Source organism: Artemia franciscana, chromosome 9 (assembly GCF_032884065.1).
Source record: "Artemia franciscana chromosome 9, ASM3288406v1, whole genome shotgun sequence".
Taxonomy (NCBI): Eukaryota; Metazoa; Arthropoda; class Branchiopoda; order Anostraca; family Artemiidae; genus Artemia; species Artemia franciscana.
Window position 1 is genome coordinate 47,203,873 of NC_088871.1, and position 18,851 is coordinate 47,222,723.

The 18,851-nt window shown below is 36.0% G+C and overlaps 1 protein-coding gene across 1 annotated transcript in view; it reads right to left on the reverse strand.

Moving 5' to 3' along the window:
* The window catches only part of LOC136031493 (uncharacterized), a 38,356-nt gene extending 33,979 nt beyond the window's left edge, over positions 1–4,377 (reverse strand). Inside the window, exon 1 of the mRNA XM_065711141.1 lies at positions 4,293–4,377. The gene's annotated coding sequence lies outside the window, so the exon portion shown is untranslated. The remainder of the gene's footprint in view (positions 1–4,292) is intronic.
* Positions 4,378–18,851: the final 14,474 nt, after the last annotated feature.

Here is an 18,851-nt window from a genome sequence, read left to right on the forward strand (position 1 = left end):
ATTAGTATTCTATTATTAATACCTTCCCAGCCTAAACAAGACTTAGCAGCTTCCTTATTCATCATGAGCCCTACTCCCTGTCTATGTACCCCATCCTTCCTTCCTGAGTAAACAAATTCTATGTCACCTAATTTCATGCTTCCTACCCCTGGGATATGAGTTTCTGAAACTCCTAATAAATCCAGTTCAAACCGTCTGAATTCGTCAGTCAAAATGTCGATGCGATAGTCATTTTTTAACGTCGTAACATTCCAAGTTCCAATTTTCATGTTCTTTAAATCTTTGAAATTATTTTGGCCTCAAGAAAAGCAGTGATCCCGGATACCAGTGCAGGATGGGGACCAACATATCTTCTCAAGTCTACACCGAAGCGCTTAAGCCGGCTTAGAACCGGACAGTCCCAAGCCTATTACCTCCGACTCATTATATATTCATGCCTACAAATATTATGCTACTACGCTAGGCCTGTTGATGTAAAAAAGTGACTTTATTTGTTGTTCAAGGAGGGAGACTATAATTTCCCTGTTCAAGGTTTTCCACCATGTTCATTCCAACGGTATATATTTCATTTTGATCTGACGCAATTTTTGTGGGGTTTGAGGTCTTTTTTCGAAATCACCATAATTTTTTTTTAGAAATAAACTTTTGCTTTTAAGGCGAACTGAAATAATAGCTACCATTCCTGATTCAGTGTCAGATGGAAAATTTTTTTTACTAGGCAGTTTTTTCAAACTCCGTTTTTTATTTTTTGGTTACAATGGGCTGTGATTCGCTCTTTACTGGGTTGCAGCTGTCGCTACAACCATTATGAGCGTTCGATTCTGTTGATAGAAGAGTCTTAGCCTTGTATGGTATACCAGCAAAAACATTAAAGTGATTAGTGCTATGTACGAGAATAACATTGTTGCGGTTAGGGTAGGAAATGAGGCTAGCAGCTGGTTTTATATTAAACCAGGAGTTAAGCAGGGTTGTGTTCACTCCCCCTTTATACGGATCATTTTGATGGGCTTTGTCTTAACGAGCACAGGAAAGACAATGGGAGACCACGTAATCAAATGACGAGGAAAAATTCTCCAGGAACTAGATTGTGGTGGTGATTTAAACATCCTAGATGAAAGTGTGAGCAAAATGAATGAAGTTCTAGAGGTTTAGTCAGTTCAGGGTGCTAGAATAGTTTCAAAACTAATGTTAAGATGACTAAGTCACTAAGGCTAGGTATAAGGGAAGATGAAAACGTGAAGTTGGGTAACGAAAAGACTGATCAGGTGGGCAGCTTTACATACCTTGGTAGTTTTATTAGTAAATACAGTGGAAGGGGTGGAAGACGTAGGAAGTAGAATAGCCAAGGCTCAGGGTGTTTTTTCACAGTTAAAAAAAGTTTGGAAGAATGGCAAGGCAAGTCTGCAAATCAAGTAGTTCGTGATAACGAACTGTATTAAGGAGCGACCCGATAAACGAAACTCAAAAAACCGGAATTTTGATGCTAAAAGATACATCAAAAGAATTGAATTTCCATGCTGGTTTTAAATATACAAGTTTCATCAAATTTAGTCTTTGTCATCAAAAGTTACGAGCCTTAGAAAATTTGCCTTATTTTGGAAAATAGGGGGTGAAAACCCTCTAAATGTCACACCATCGCATTCAGCGTATCAGAGAACCCTATAGCAAAAATATCAAGCTCCTATCTACAAAAATGTGGAATTTCGTATTTTTTACCAGAAGACAGATCACGGGTGCGTGTTTATTTTTTTCCCCAGCGGTCATCGTATCGACCAAGTGGTCCTAGAATGTCGCAAGAGGGCTCATTCTAATGGAAACGAAAAGTTCTAGTTCCCTTTAAGTGACCAAAAAAATTGGAGCCCCCTCCCACGCTCATTTTTTCCCAAAGTCAACGGATCAAAATTTTGAGATAGCCATTTTGTTCCGCGTTGTTGAAAACCATAATAACTATGTCTTTGGGGATGAATTACTCCCCCAGAGTCCCTGGGGGAGGGGCTGCAAGTTACAAACTTTGACCAGTGTTTACATACAGTAATGGTTATTGGGAAGTGTCCAGACGTTTTCAGCGGATTTTTTTGGTTTGGGGGTTGGGTTGAGGTGAGGAGGATATGTGGGAGGATCTTTCCTTGGAGGAATATGTCATGGGGGAAGAGAAATTCAATGAACAGGGTGCGGGATTTTCTAGCATTACTATAAAAAAAAACAATGAAAAAATAAACATGAAAAAGTTTCTTCAATTGAAAGGAAAGAGTAGCATTAAAACCTAAAACGAACAGAGATTATTACGCATAGAAGGGGTTCTAAAAATACTTTAGCATAAAGAGTGAGGTATTTAGGAGGAGATAAATACCTCGCTCTTTATGCTAAAGTATTTCTAGTAATTTCAACTATTTATTCTATGGCCTTTCTGATCCAGGGGTCATTCCTAAAGAATTGAAACAAAAATTAAGATTTAGTGTAAAGAGCGAGGTATTAACGAGGGGACAAACCCCCTCATATTCATAATAAAAATATAAGAATATAACAGTTTGTTACGTAAGTTAATTCTTAAGTTACATATAATTTTACTAATAAAAACGTTCGTTAAAAATTAGAAGTTCTAGTTGCCTTTTTAAGTAACCAAAAAATTGGAGGGCAACTAGGCCTCCTTCCCCACCCCTTATTTCTCAAAATCGTCTGATCAAAACTAAGAGAAAGCCATTTAGCCAAAAAAGAATTAATATGCAAATTTCATTTTAATAATTTATGTGCGGAGAGCCAAAATCAAATATGCGTCAATTCAAAAACATTCAGAAATTAAATAAAAAAACTAGTTTTTTTTAACTGAAAGTAAGGAGCGACATTAAAACTTAAAACGAACAGAAATTACTCCGTATATGAAATGGGTTGTCCCCTCCGCAATCCCTCGCTCTTTACGCTAAAGTTCAACTCTTTGCCACAATTCTACTTTTTAAAATAATTAAAAACTTTAGCGTAAAGAGGGAGGGATTGCAGAGGGGACAACCCATTTCATACACGGAGTAATTTCTCTTCGTTTTAAGTTGTAATGTCGCCTCTTACTTTCAGTTAAAGAAAAACTAGTTTTTTTTATTTAATCAAGATTAGAATCACCTTTTCGTAGCCATTAGGTAATCAAAAGGTATAAATAATTATATCCGCGATGGGATGTGAATGCCTCGAGTCTCCCTCACCCTCGTTGAGACACTGAGGAAGGGTATCAACAAACCCAGTTCCATGACTCAATCTAGGAAAATTTTCTAAAATAAAAAGAAGTGGCCCTTCATCATGTTCTAGAAAAGATGGTTCATAATTTGAGAAGTTGTTCAAAGAGTTGACGTAAGTCAAACTTCTACTTCCTATAATAGCTTTTCTGTTTTACAAACTTCCTCCCCTGGTCCCTATCCATTATTTTTGTTTTGGAGATTTTTTTAGGGGGGAGGGGCTACACTTAAACTGTAAACAATTCATCGAACATTTTAATATGCATTTTGTTGCGTTTTTACGAGTTTCGGAAAACTTTCGGGGAGGTCAACCTCCCCCTTTGATACGTTCTTGATGCTCCCGCCCCACATTCAAATTCCTACAGACTTGCCTCACATCCTACTCCTAGTCTAGTTTCTAGTACATGCTTCCAGTACCGTCTCGTTGCCTATTGTGTATATGACATAACCTTGTGTACAACCCCCTAAAAGAGCCCTTTGGCTTATATCAAAAGTAATTCTTAGATATCAGATACATGATTTAGTTTATGCGTAACATTCAATTTTTAAACAAAAAGAATTGATAAATATTTATCAGAACCTCTGTAACAATGCCGTATCCAGGATTTTGTTCTTTAGGGTTCAAGAATAAATTTTAAAAGGGCATTTCGTTATTTGTATTTTTTTTTTACTTTCTTAAGAGTAGGACAAAAATGGCGGTGCGAGGAGGGTTCAAACCCGGTACTGCCAACCTCCTGGATATGGCCTTCCGCTGTAAATTCAGACGCTTATAGAGGGAGACATTTGGGCCCATAGTAAATGACTTCTCCCTCACCTCTATCACTGTACACCTTTGCTGTAATATTTAACTGTGTTCGCAAAATCCTATACACTTACCTCGGGTCATACTCTTTGAAATGTTGAACCTAACTCAGTACTTTTTGCATTCTCATAAAATTTGCCTAATTTATCACACGGTGGCACCCAAATTGTCGAGCCTCCTTCCCTAAAAATCGCTGCTGCTTATATACATGCTTCATTTGTTATAATATATATATTTTACATTCATTTATCTTTTTTATTTATATTTACCTCAATAAAGTATCCACCACATTAGGAACATCCGCTTCGGTAACCTAGAAAGGACTAACCACTGTGGTATACCTTTTAATCATTTTGAATGATCAAGTCTTATAGGCCGAGGTCAAAAGAACAGCGGCACCTAAGCGCTTTGTAGTGTTTACCCTTAATCAATCAACATGTATTTTTAAAAAGCCAACTCTGATGTGGGGTACCATTTACAGACAGTAAACAGATTAAGAAACGACTAATAATTGCCTAAATATTCTTTTTGATAAATAATGATATTATCAATGTATTGAATACATCTTGGGGTGAAACTTCGAAAATATCTTAAGGCTTGCTACACCTCAATCAGTTCTGTAATCAGGTTAATATTTTGAAACAGTTTGACATGAAAGGTCCCAAGTGGCTGTGGGTGGACCCTTAGAGACCTCAAAATATTAAGGTTTTATAACTTCTTTGATAATACTAGGACTTTTTTTCTGTAGCTGTCGCTTTTCGTCTTGATGAGCCCCCCTCCCGAATATACAAAAAAACAGTGGACATCCTGAGGTTCAAAAATTGAAACTGTGTTGTTTTTTATCGAATCGCAAAAAATGCTACATGCTTGAATTGATATCCAGTGCTGCTAATGGTGATTAAGGAGGAATTTATCCCCTAGATTCAGAGGAAAATACCTTTTTTTGGTATATTCAGTTACCGATAGCTCTTTCTTAACATTTTCATTTGAAAAAAATAAATACATTGCCACTTCTATATTTTTAAAAAATAGTACATTTTGCCCCCCTCTCCCTACATGGTTATGAATTTACACTACTGTCAATATCATTATAATCAACCGAATGAAAGAAAATAATGAAGGGATAAGCTTTAAAAAGTTAACGGGAGTTAGCATAAGCCGTAAATACCCTTAAATATATGTTGCAATACCTACGGAGGGAAATCCGAAAATAAAGCTTAAACAGCTACACAATAAATGATTCAACGGTATAAGCCTAGGGTTCAAGCAGTACATAAGGAAACATCTTAAGAAAATAATTCTTACTTCATAATATGCAGAATAATCCTAGTTAACATATTTTGCAGGGGGGGGACCTAATTTATCAGTATTTGTCTATTAATATGTTTTTGTAAAAATTTATTACATATCACTGATGTCGTTTAATTAAATATATAGATTATTTGAAAGCAGAAAAGTGCAGTTGAATCCATGTTTATTTTTTAGAATTTTGCAAGAAAAATTATACACCAGGAAAGAAGTGAAGATAAAGGTCCCCCTCCTGCAAATGTGTTAACTAGAATTAATTTGCAGACTATGAAGTAATAATTATTTCCTTAACATGTTTCCTTATGTACTGCTTGAACTCTAGGCTTAACCCGATTCAACAAAATTTGCATGCTAGTAATTTAGCACAAGTTCAAGAGCTTTTTTGGGGAGGGAGAGGGAAGGAACATCGACTTGAAAGTGGAAACGAATTATATGAAAAATGTAAGAAATTACAGGATATTCCTTAAGAATCTTGAGACATCAGGGAGGGATGGGAACGATATTAGCGTGCTTACTTTCCTGAAAAATATTATCAGATGGGATATTTGGGCCTCTCTTATACCGGGATTTCTCTCTTTCCGGGATTCCCCGGAAAGAGAGATCCACTAGGTTCCTTGATCAAACAGTTTGGGGTACCGAAGTCTATGTAAGGAGTTACTCTTGAGTAGCCTAAACTTAGAAGAAAAGGGAATTCTAGTAACCTAAGCTGTAAAACTTATTCAGTTTGAAGTTATTCAAAGTCAAGAGAATAAGAAAATTTATCAGGTTTTTGAAAAAGAGGCAAAACCATCCCAAAAGGGTGGCTGAAAAAAAACAATTGTAGAGGTTTTCAGCAACCTATCTACAAAAATTCAAAAATTTGCATTTTTTCATAGAAGAGTGATCACGATTGTGTGTTTATTAACTTTTGCCGTTTTTATTTCATGACAAATCTTATCAAACCAATGATCTAAAAAAAAACTGGGAGAAGACTCATTCGAACGGAAGTTGAAAGTTCTAGTCCTCTTTTTAAGTTGCAAAAAAGACTGGACTACAGCAAAGTTGCATTTTGTTCAATTATATGGCACGTGACGACAAATTTATGCCAAAAAGGGCCAAAGTTGTCGATTGAAAATACCGAGGTAGCCAATTGAATTGAAATTATCGAAAATCATACATTGAGCTTCCCAGTTTAGGATGCATCAATTCCTTGCGTTGATCCATTCTTTCTCAAAGATATACCCAGTCCATAAGAACTTGGTGGCTAATACAAATCCCTGTAAAAAGTGTTTGTTCGAAGAACTCTCATTTTTTGGATTTCAAACCTTCCTCCCCTAATAAATATTTGGAGGGATGCACTTTTTGTGGAATGATTATCATTTTCGAAGCATTATTATACGCATATTAATTTTAAATGTAAAAACAAGGGTTAAAGGAGGGTGTTGTAGCCTCTCTTATATTTGAGAGTGTTGCATCAAACAGTTTGTCAATAGTAACCGAAACTCTAAAAACCAAAGTTTAGGCTACAATATACACAACCACAAAATCTATTATTTCCGCATATTCTAAATGTGAATTGTGTTGCTCGTCTTTGCTACTCGCACACGAAACTGTGCATAGTTTTAGGTATAGAAATTAGGCCCAGCGCTCACGGGGCAACTGTTTTGAGACTAGGATTGCTAACCAATGCGCACGCAACTGTCTTGTGACCTTGGTTTTGAAGTAGAGTTGGGGCCCGCCCGCGAGGCAATCCAGATGAGACTGGTTTCCAATCAGTCTAAGACCGGTTCCATATGAGCCTCCAGCCGTGGTCACAATTGCGTTGCAGAGTTTTGTCCCATACATTTTGCTCCATACGTGAAATTCGTAGAGTATAAACCTCCAGTGTACTCAAGGAATGACATTCCTTTTCAACTCCAGGTGAGATTCCTTCAATATTCTCTAAAATGCGATAAGTTTTCTATCTGTTTAATACTGCTCTTTTGCGGCTAAGAGCAGACGAGACTTTGCATTGTTTTCCAAGTAGGGATGGACCCAGTACTCCCTTTAAGCCCCACGAAACCTGCAGTACTCATAGTAATCAATTAAGTCTTCCTCGTCAGAACTCGACATAGTTAACCACACTTGCATCTTTATTTGCATGATAAATCGTTTGAGTTTCTGTGCATGAACCTATCAAAATCACTTTCACCATCATGCAGGTCTGCGACCCGGGTTACGGAAGATACGGCTACTCTCATTGATAATATTTTTTCTACTATCCCCGTTACTCTTTCGCATATTATATTTACAGATGTTTCTGACCATTGTGTGGTAGTTGCTGATGTTGGAATTAATCACAGACCAAAATTTTCGGAATTTAAACAAACTCGAAAAATTGATAAAGAAGGAATGGACAAATTGTGGAACCTTTTGTATTTAAATGAATGGACTGCAATTCTAGAATGTGAATGCCCTGAGATTTCTACGGCTCTGTTTTCAAAATATTTTCGTGAGTGCTTGGATGAAGCATGTCCATTGAGGTGCATTAAAATAAAAAAAAAATATACACTCCCTAAAAAACCATGGATCTCAAGCGGGCTTCTAAACTCTATTTCAATAAAAAAATAAGCTATTTAAAATATCTATGTCATTCCCATCTACTAAAAACCAAGAAGAGTTTAAAAAGTATAAAAATGTCCTGACACAGTTAATTCGGAAAGCAAAAGCTAGATATTTTGAAAAATCATTTGTAGAAGCTCGTGGGGATCAAAAACATACATGGAGACTTATTAACTCTCTGTTGGGAAGGTCTCAGAAATTTTCATTTCCGAATGAAATGTTACTTGGTGATGGTACTTTTTCTTCCGATGAGCAGGAAAGAGTGAACTTGCTCAACGCTCATTTTGTAAGCATCGGTGAAAAAACAGCTAATAGATCTCATGTTTCTTTAAATAATAATAATAATGATTTATTTAAAGATCACATGCCCCCTCTCTCTGATAAAAGCATGTTCCTTTCCCCGGTCACTGAAATTGAACTAAAACACATCATATCTAAAATGAAGAACGGTTCATCTGAAGCCCTTGATGGATCTTCGACTAATTTGGTCTAAGAAATATTCCCAGTTATATCACCGGTGCTATGCCACATTATTAATCTTATATTTGTAACTGGAGTCTATCCTTCAACATTTAAATCAGCAAGAATTGTGGCCCTACATAAAGGTGATGACCCGAGGCTTCCTTCTAATTATCGTCCTATATCGATACTCTCTGCTTTTTCGAAGGTTGTAGAGCGAGCACTGTATAACAGAATTTTTTTTTTTGAGAAATTTGATTACATTTCTAAACTTCAGTTTGGATTTAGAAAAGAGCATTGCACTGATCATCCTATGGCTATTATTGTCCAACATATTAGTGATTGTCTTGACCGTGGCGAAACGCCTGCAACTATATTTTTAGACATACAGAAAGCTTTTGATTCCATTTCTCGTCAAATTCCTTTGTATAAGCTTTCGAATGCTGGTTATCGTGGTAATTGTCTTAGGTTACTTGAATCGTATCTTCATGGGAGGCAGCAGATACTTATATATAATGATGTTAGATCTGATTATTTACAGCAGTCAGATAAGGTTTGTGTTCCCCAGGGATCCGTATTAGGACCTCTGCTTTTCCTAGTTTACATTAACGATTTTTGCTCAGCTACTGGAGTCTCTTCTATAGACACTCAGTTTGCTGACGACACTGCAGCAACCGTTTCTGGTAAATCTCGTAAAGAGCTAGTGGTCAATTTAACATCCACATATGATAGATTGTTTACTTGGCTCTCTGATAATAGACTATTTCTGAACAGAAAGAAGACGAAGTTTATTGTTTACAGCAGGACATGTCACAAGTTTCCAGATATAGAATCAGTTTCTCTTTCTGCGAATGAACCTGAGTCTGTTATTGAAAGGGTTGTATCAATAAGATATTTGGGAGTTGTGTTTGATGAGAATTTGTCATGGAAAGAGCAAATTAATCAGGTTAGAGCAAAGTCTGCCCGTGGAGTTGGTATAATGTGCAGACTGAAAAACCTTCTTCCATACTGCGCTCTTAAATCCATTTACTTTTCCCTTGTGCAATCCCATTTTGATTATTCATCTATTATTTTTTTGAACACTTTTGAAAGTAATGTTACCCTTTTACAGATTATCCAAAATAAAGCAGTTCGTATCCTTAAACCTTTTCTGCCATCGCCATCAAACTTCCCCTTAAAATCCACAACAGAGACCCTTTTTTCACTTCATAATATTCTTCCTGTTCGGCAAAGTATCCAATTTTTAAGTGTTATGTTTAAGATTAAGCTTGAACGAGAAAAGCTCCCCAGATATTTTGCATCGATGGGTCTTACTTCTTCTCCTTCATCTTCACAAGTTGAAACCCGTGGTAAATATAATCTGCGGACTCCTAAGGTAGTTACAGAGAGGTCGCGTTTTTGCCTGAGGCATTTGATTCCTCTACACTGGGAAAGATTTGAGTTACCTAATATTTTGTATATTTTGGTTATATTAAAAGAACCTTGAACCTTGAACACTGCTCAATTAGATAAACACAACCGATCCACAACCACTCGTGTCCGTTGGCGGAGACACGTTTCATTTTGGTTGTAAACTGGTTGTAAACCAGTTGCAGATAAGGCTAGTGTTCATCTGTTTTTTTGAAACAGGTGCCCCGTGGGCGCTGGGCCTTAAACTCGTAAAAAGGGATGTAATCCCGGTATTACAGTGAATTATGCAATAATTCACTATCTACAAAATGGGAAATACCTTATTTTTCCAGAGAATGATGGTCAGGCAATTGGTCATTTATAGTTCGTAGTCCTACATTATAAAAGAGGTTCATTCATATGAATATTGAATAACCTAGAGCTTTTGTAAGTAACAAAAGAGATTACGCCACATTTTAATATTAAAGTCCGAATAAGGCCAAAGTATAATCGAGGAGCTTTTGTAAGTAACAAAAGAGATTACGCCACATTTTAATATTAAAGTCCGAATAAGGCCAAAGTATAATCGAGGAAAGAATGTCAAAGCTGTTGGAAGGGTAGCCTCCCTGTCTTAGTGGCTGTACTGCCATGGAACATACCGTTAATTATTAAACATAAATGCAGTTAAAGACAACACTCTAATGTTGCCTATAGCAAAACGCCATAAGGCTTCAACGTAAAAAAATTTTTCCCAGAGGGCTTCGCATGGAATGGGCGTCACATAAACTTTAGAGGGGGCTCATTTGATAGGAAATCCAAAGTTCTTGTGCCACTTAAGAGTCAAAAGTGATCAATTTGCAACCAGCCCACTCCCACGTCTTGTCTCCCAATGTATCTGATCAAAATTTTTAGAAAATATTGAAAGGGAAAAAATAAGAAATTAAATAAAATCAAATATATATATAAAGATATGTATATATATATATATATATATATATATATATATATATATATATATATATATATATATATATAACGTATAAAAATAAAATAAAAAAATAAAAAAATGTTGAAAGGGATGCCGAATGCAAAAAAACACTAAGCGCTTGCTGGTTGTCACAAGGAAATATCAGCAATATCTAAGGATCAACTGAGGGTGTTAAGTGGAATTAATTTTGGGGTATGTTAAGGGGATGTTGAAGAAAGATTGAAGGGTATTCAGCCCCCCTCCTTGCCCTTTTTAGGTGCCTCCATAGCACTGATCAAAATTTTGTTCAAAAGTCAAAAAGTCGAATAGCTAGGCCTTTGAGATGCCATGACCCCCACTGCCAGGGGCAAGAATTGTTAATTATTTAATTTGCCCATTACTTATGTATATTTACATCGTCAATATCTTAAGGAAGGACTGAGAAAATTAAGTTGAAACTTTCAGGGCATGCTGAGGGGGTGTTGAAGAGTGATCGGAGGGTAACTAGCCCTTCGGGATATTTGGAGGGCTTGGGAAGGCGAGAGGATGTTCGAATGAGAACGTCTGGGAAACCATTCAGGGGAAGGGGGTGTCGGAAAAATTTCTTAAGAATACAAGCCTAAACGTGTTTATAACCAGTCAAAAAATGCATTTTAGGAAATTATTTATAATAGATGCCAAACAGTAAAAAATAAAGGTGGTGTCAGCCTGCTATAAGTCTTCAAAACCTCATTTTTTGTCAAGCAGTAAAAAAGAAAAGTTACTATTTAGCTAAAACTTTACGCGGTTAATTTTTAAACATTACACAACGCCCAATAAACCGTAGACACATCAAACAAATATAAAATTAAGTTGTTAGTCCTGTTTCCACAAACGTCCTGTAGTGGAGGGCAAGAGTCTCACTAGCGAATTCATGGTGCCCAGCGACCATGGCGTGCCAAACAAACACAACTTAGAAACAACCGTGAAATTTTCTCAAGACAGTGGAATTCAATTCGGTGAATATATCGGCCCTATGTCCTAGGGTCGTCTTCAGCACAACACCAAGATATACATATATATATATATATATATATATATATATATATATATATATATATATATATATATATATATATATATATAAATATATATATATACATATATATATATATTATACATATATACATAAATATATAAACTTACATTAAAAAGCAAAATTTAAAACTAAAAGTGTTCTTTAAAATAAAAATTTAAAAAGAGCACCTGCATCCTTACTTAACGAAGTTCAACCAGGATTGATAAATAATAAGGACTAGTGAATTAGATTTTCATTTCTGCAAGATTCTAAGAACTTTTGTTGATTGATAATATTAGCATGCTTTTTTTTTTTATCTAAACTAAACTACTTCAATGAAGTTCAACCAGGACGGACAAATAAAATGATGTGAGATGATAATTTCTATCTTGAAGACTTGGGCACAAGATTTTTCTTTTTGCAGGATTCTAAGAATTTCGTTGATTGAAAAAATTAGCATGGTTTTTACCTAAACTAATAGAATGAAGGATATCATAGGTCAATTGCTCCGCATAAGCTAGACGTAAATAGCGACGAAGACAACACTGCCTTTCAATAACGAACAAGCACAACAATAAAACAATAAGGAAAAAAGTGATATTCTTCGAAGAAAAGGCAAATGGAGGCATTTTCAAAATTTTGGAAAGAACAAAAAAGTCCGGGGGTACATGTGCACCGGCAATTTTGCTGGAAACCCTTTCTAATCGGTTTACGGATAGCAGTGAAAACCTTCTAATGGAGTCCATGAGATTAGAAGGAGCGAATAGAAGGGATTGGATTCGTGTAGTGCATATTGAGGATGCTAGGCTACCTCATGATGTCTAGTGCCTGGCTCCTCCTCCGTTGTAGCCTTATGCACCAGCCGACGTGAAAGGAAATAAATACTCTAAGTAAGTACGACTGTTTATTTCAGCTATCTTCCAGCCGCTGGTTGTACTACCCAGCGTCTGACCACGAAGAAGGGTATTTTAATAAAAATGATCCCGAGATTGGATGGACTGAAACCAATATTCCCTGCTAAAATCATGCCAAGAGTTTATCCCCCTTGACATGTGAAGCCCCAACGGTGGTGAAAGAAATGATACCCGAAGGAGCAATCTCTGGGATTAAAAACTTCTCTTGTTAGAGCCGGTTCTGAGAATCAAATACTGATTGTCAGCAAGTGCTGGATGTCTCTCTCTTCTCTTCTGAAGGAGGAGTTTTTTCTACCCGCACCAGTTGGAAGCTGGTTGGTCGTGTTCTTTGGCTGGGAAAAAAAAATATGAAACCAATAAAATTACCGGGAAAGACCGTCTTACAAAGAAAAACGGGAGACATGTAAGCCCCATCTAATCAATGCTTAAGCCTTATCTACCACCAATAGAACAGTGGCAATTGGTACTCTACTTTTGTCGTTTTTGTTTTGTTTTTCGTGAGGAGGTACTGGGCCTGTTTAGCCTGAGTCTTGGCTAGATTTTGCGAGTCTATCCATAATAATGATATTAATTGGTGTTGACAACTAACACCTCCTCTTATTCCGCTGTACCATAGTAGTGCCCACCCTTTGGATCCAAAGACGCCTTTAGGGGGTATACTATTGTAGCTGCTAGTCCCTAAAGACGTTATTACGCACATCTAGGTCTTATGTAAAACTATATTGCACTTAGAACGATATAGTACAACTGATTTGTACATATTAGGGATTTGTTTTCTTCGATGTTTCTTCGGTTCTTATGTTTAAAAACCCACGAGATTTGTTATCGTTTCTTTGAGTAAAGACTATGCATATTAACGCCACCGTGGCACTATGTGAATGGCACACCCCTACCAAGCGATTTCAGGGGCAGGAGGAAGGTTATTATTAGAGGTAAATTTAAGCAACATTAAGAGATATTTCTGAGAGGTCTTAATGAAAAAGCCTCGTTTCTATTATCTTATAAAGTGTACCTGCCTGAGACACTTTTTGGCGTTCGGTTATTTCTGAGTGGTTTTTATGAAATGCCACGTTTCTTTGAGCCAACACTACGCATATTCATAACACCGTGCCAATATGTGGGTAACACACCCTAGCAAGCAATTTCATAGGGGGAGGGCTGTTATTAGAGGTAAATTTAAGTCATGTTAAGATATATTTCTGGAATTTCTTGATGAAAATGCCTCTTTTATATTGCTTTATTAGGTGCACATACATACTAGATTCTATTAATTAAAATCTTGGTAATGGAACAGTCACATTTTGAATGAGCCTTAAGTGTTAGGCTTTATGCAATAAAAGCCTCATTGGTTACAATAATAATAATAAGAAAAGTAATGTCAGCTTGACAATACGTTTTCACGCTAGTAAATGAGAAACATAAACGAAGAAAAGAGAGATATATATTATGATACACATATGATACTATGATACATATTACCGTTCCTAAGGCCTTTTTCCGATATTTTCATGATAAATATAATTCTTTACATCTATCGGTTCCTTTCTTCTTAAGAAACCCCCGTCGTGATACACCATGTTAATTCAAGCCTTTTCGGCACACTATGGCTGCCCTGGGACATCCTAATTATGCATATTGTAATTTTTACGACATTCTCCGGTATTTTCTAAATAAAAATTGTTAGATCTATTAGTTCATCTTTTCACAAGCAACCCCCTTCTTGATACACCATGTCAATTCACGCCACCTTGGCAATATGTGGCTGGTCCATGGCACTACCTCGATACCCATTATAATTCATTATCATGCCTAAGGTATTCTCAGACATTTTCTTAATAATAATTATGCTTCAAATCCATTGGTTCGAATTCTCTCTTGACACCCTCTCGTAATACTCCATGTCAATACACACCACCCTGGCAATATGTGGCTGGCCCAAGGTATCCCTGTGATGCATATTATCATTCCTAAGGATTTTTTCCCGATATTTTCTTGATAAAAATTATTCTTTAAATCCGTTGGTTCGTCTTTTTGTAAGCCACCCCCTCGTGATACACCATGTCGATTCACGCCAGTGTGGCAATATGTGCCTGCCCCATGGTATTGCTGTCATACATATCATAATTTTTATAACATCTTCAAGGATAAACACTCACATCTTATTTTAAAAGGTGAAAATGAAATATTACAAGAAAGTATGCGCAAATGTAAAAGGTATCGTTGCGTTTACTACTCGCAAAGGGAAATATTTGAACTATGAGACAAGTACTAGTGGTAAGACTATTGGAAATGTATGCGTGAGTTGTCACAACAGAGGGAGATTAGATTCCTTTGGACTACTTCAACATTACTGAGGGTGAATATACAAGATTAACAATTCCGGAGATGATAGCACGCATAGAGAATGCAAAAATATAACTGTTAGTTGATGACGAATACTAACTTCTTGCTAATAGTTCTGGTGACACGTTACCCGGTGATTTCCTATCGCCATCTTTCTGGTATTAGAGTTCAAGTGAAAGCAAAGGGGAAAAGAAAGGCCTATTGCTGCACCAACGTCATAACATATATCTCATCTATGTGTCAAAACTGCATATGTAAAAATAATATGGTAATAGACAAGGAAATCATAAGTAATTGTCATAAAGTATAATAAAGGACTATAAGGATGTATTGATGAAAAAAAGCAGTTGCAAACGTTACTTGTATTATCGACAGTTTACCAACAGATTCAGTCAAATGAACCCAATAATACCTATAATGAAACTTGTGATGAGCCTTTATCACATTTCATTATTAAAAGTTTTTCCGTAGGAACGTTTCCTTTAATATAAAGTGCTTGCACATCAAAAAACTGCATATTTCTCTAATCTCCTCTTGTGTCTTTTTCATTTCACGACTATTTTCATTGCATGGTGTTATGATTTTATCATAAAAGCCTTTTCAGCTTTTAAATTTAATTTTGCACACTATTGTTTTTTCTTATGCTTAAACATATTGTATTTAAAATCCCATTTATATTTATAAGCTTTGCAACATTGTTCATCTAATAACAGGAATATTCCTTCAAAAATGATACCACACGAGGAATATTTAAGACCGATATATTCTGACTAAATTACACCAAACATTATAGCAATTACTGAAACAAAAGATCAATGTTGACACAATGAACTTATATCCAATACTGTGGCTTGTGAATCGTAAGAAATATCATGTCACGTTTTGTTTACCTTCAAAGCATGTTTCTGCAGGATTATAAAGGTCCCTCGGAGCCACTCAAGATTATGTTACTTTGACACGTAAACACTGGACCAAGATCAATTTTCTTATCCCACCATTCTGACGACAGCCAGCAGGTTTTATTGTTATATAACGGTATAGTATCCCTATATCATATGTAATTTGGGTTTGTTTGCTTATGCAAATAGATGCAGATAGCTCTTACGTAATAGTATTTTTTACTTATGGAAATGGATGCAGGTGTTTGTTACGTAATAAGGTTTGTTTACTTATCCAGATGGATGCAGGTGGTAGTTACTTCTTGTTTATTTATGCAAATGTTCTCTTTGGTTATTACACTATAGGGGATTGTTCAATGCTTTCTTGTAAGAAGGTCAGAAGGTATATATTAAGCCAGGTAGAACAAATCCATTACCAATCTATTGAAAAAAAGGAAAGAATATACGTTGTTCATTTTAATGTATCATTCTTCTACAGAAGAAACGTACCGCAGTCTCATGGATTTTTGCATGTCAGTAGGTATCTAAAGTGTATAGCTGCCACAAGATAAACAGCTTCATATTAGAATATCCACTGCTATCATATACTCTTTTATAAGCGCGCATGGCAATATTTTTTACTACCCCAAGTGCTGCAATATTGCCACACCCAAGATATCCGCAGCCAACCCGATGCACTCTGGGTATTTACATTAGGCCTATTTATTTTACCTAAGTTACATTTTCTATGCTAGGTTCGTATGGGTTCATTAAGCGCGCTCTCACTATAGTTACAGGATGCGGCAGGTCTTCTGCGGGTATCCAGGGTGTGGAAAGGTCGCAGCATTCGGAGTGGTAAAAAGTATTGTCTTCTGTGATTTTAAATGAATAGATAATAGCAGTAGATACTCTAATATGAAGCTGTTTATCTTTTGATAAGCGATACACCCGAAATACTTCCTGATGCACAAAAATCCATGAAACTCCGGTACATTTTTTCCATCAGAAGATTGGTCTATTAAAATGAACAACATACTTCTTTTTTAATTTTTTCGATAGAGTTGTAATGGACTTGTTCTACCTTCTACCTGGTTGCATATATACCTTTCTTCAACAAAGCCTTTAACAATCCCCTATTAGGTAATAAGTAAAGAGAACATTTGTATAAGTAAACAATTTTTATTAAGTAACAGCCACCTATATCCATTTGCATAAGTAAACAAACCCTATTATGTAGCAACCACCCGGATCCATTTGGACAAGTAAACAAACCCTTATTACGTAACATACAGGTGCACTATACCGGTAAATAACAGTAACACCTGCATGCTTTTATCGGAAGGGTGGGATATCAAAATCGATCTTAGTCCAGTGTTTACATGTCAAGATGACGCAATCTTGCATGATATGTTTTGGTTCCGGGAGGCCTTTATTATCCTACGAAAAAATATTTTGAAGGTCTACGACACGTGACTTGATAGATCTTACAGTTCACATGCCTCAATATTGAAAATGAGTTCACTGTGCCAACATTGATTTTTTTCTATAATTATTATAGTTTTCGGTGTAATGGACGCAAAATATATCGGTCTAAAGCATTTCTCGTGTGATTTAATTTTTGAAGCAGCATTCCTACTGTTGGACGAACAATGCTGAGAAGTCTATATCTGTAAATGGAATCTCAAATACAATATGTTTAAGTATAATAAAAACAATGGTGTGCAACATTAAATTTTATAAGCTTAGAAGGATTTTATGATAAAATCACGAGAAGTTGCAATGGAATCTGATAAAAGAAATCCATTGTTCAACTTGGAAGACTTCAGATGAGAAAAATACCTCCATCCATTTAATCATCCCGAAGATAAAGTACGATATTTCACTTAGTGTGTGCCTGAGAAGATACCAGATAATGAAAAATGCATCAGATATCCGAAGACCCAAACTTTTTCTCCTTCTACCAATAGAAACAAGGCATTTTCATTAAGACCTCCAAAAATATTCTTTAATATGACAAATTATCTGCCTTCTGGAATTACTTGCTAGGGTGTCTCCACATATTGGCACGGTGGCATGAATATACATAGTCTTGACTCTAAGAAACGTGGTATTTTCATTAAAACCTCTCAGAAATAACAGAATGCAAAAATTGTCTCTTTTTTCTTCGTTTGTGTGATTCACTTACTAGCGGGAAAACGTATTGTGAAGTTGACTTTTCTCTTGTTATTACGATTGTAAGTAATGAGCCCTCTGCTGCATAAAGTATAATACTTAAGGCTCATTCAAAATGTGGTTTTGCTATTACCAAGATTTAAGCTAATACAATATAACTGGCAGGTACGTCTAAAATAGCGATAGAAACGTGGCCTCTCAGAAATATCTTTTAATGCCACGAATTTAAATATGGCTTGAATTTACCTTTAACAGCAACCTTCCCCCGGAATCGGTTTCTAGGATGAGTCAGCCATATATTGTCATGGTGGGGTGAATATGTATAGTCTTGGCTCAAAGAAACGTGGTATTTTCATCAAAACCTCTCAGAAATAACCGAATGCAAAAAAATATCTTTTTTCTTCGTTTGCGTATTTTATTTAGTACCAAGAAAACGTATTGTGAAGTTGACATTTTTTCTTATTGTTACTACTGTATGTTATGAGGCCTCCGCTGCATAAAGCGTAATACTTACGACTTATTCGAAATGTGATTTTGGTAATATCAAGATTTGAGTTAATACTATTTAAGAGATAGGTGCGTCTAATATAAGGAATTTAATAGCATTGGGAAGCTTGCACGCTCTCATGTGGAAAGGGTTGGAAACATGCGATCTATTAAATCGTTCTAAAAAGCAGACAAGCAATTTTCCATGCGTGGAATAAGTAATCGCGTAGAGGGTATTCCCTTAACCAAAATAACATTAATTGCTTCTTGGTTCA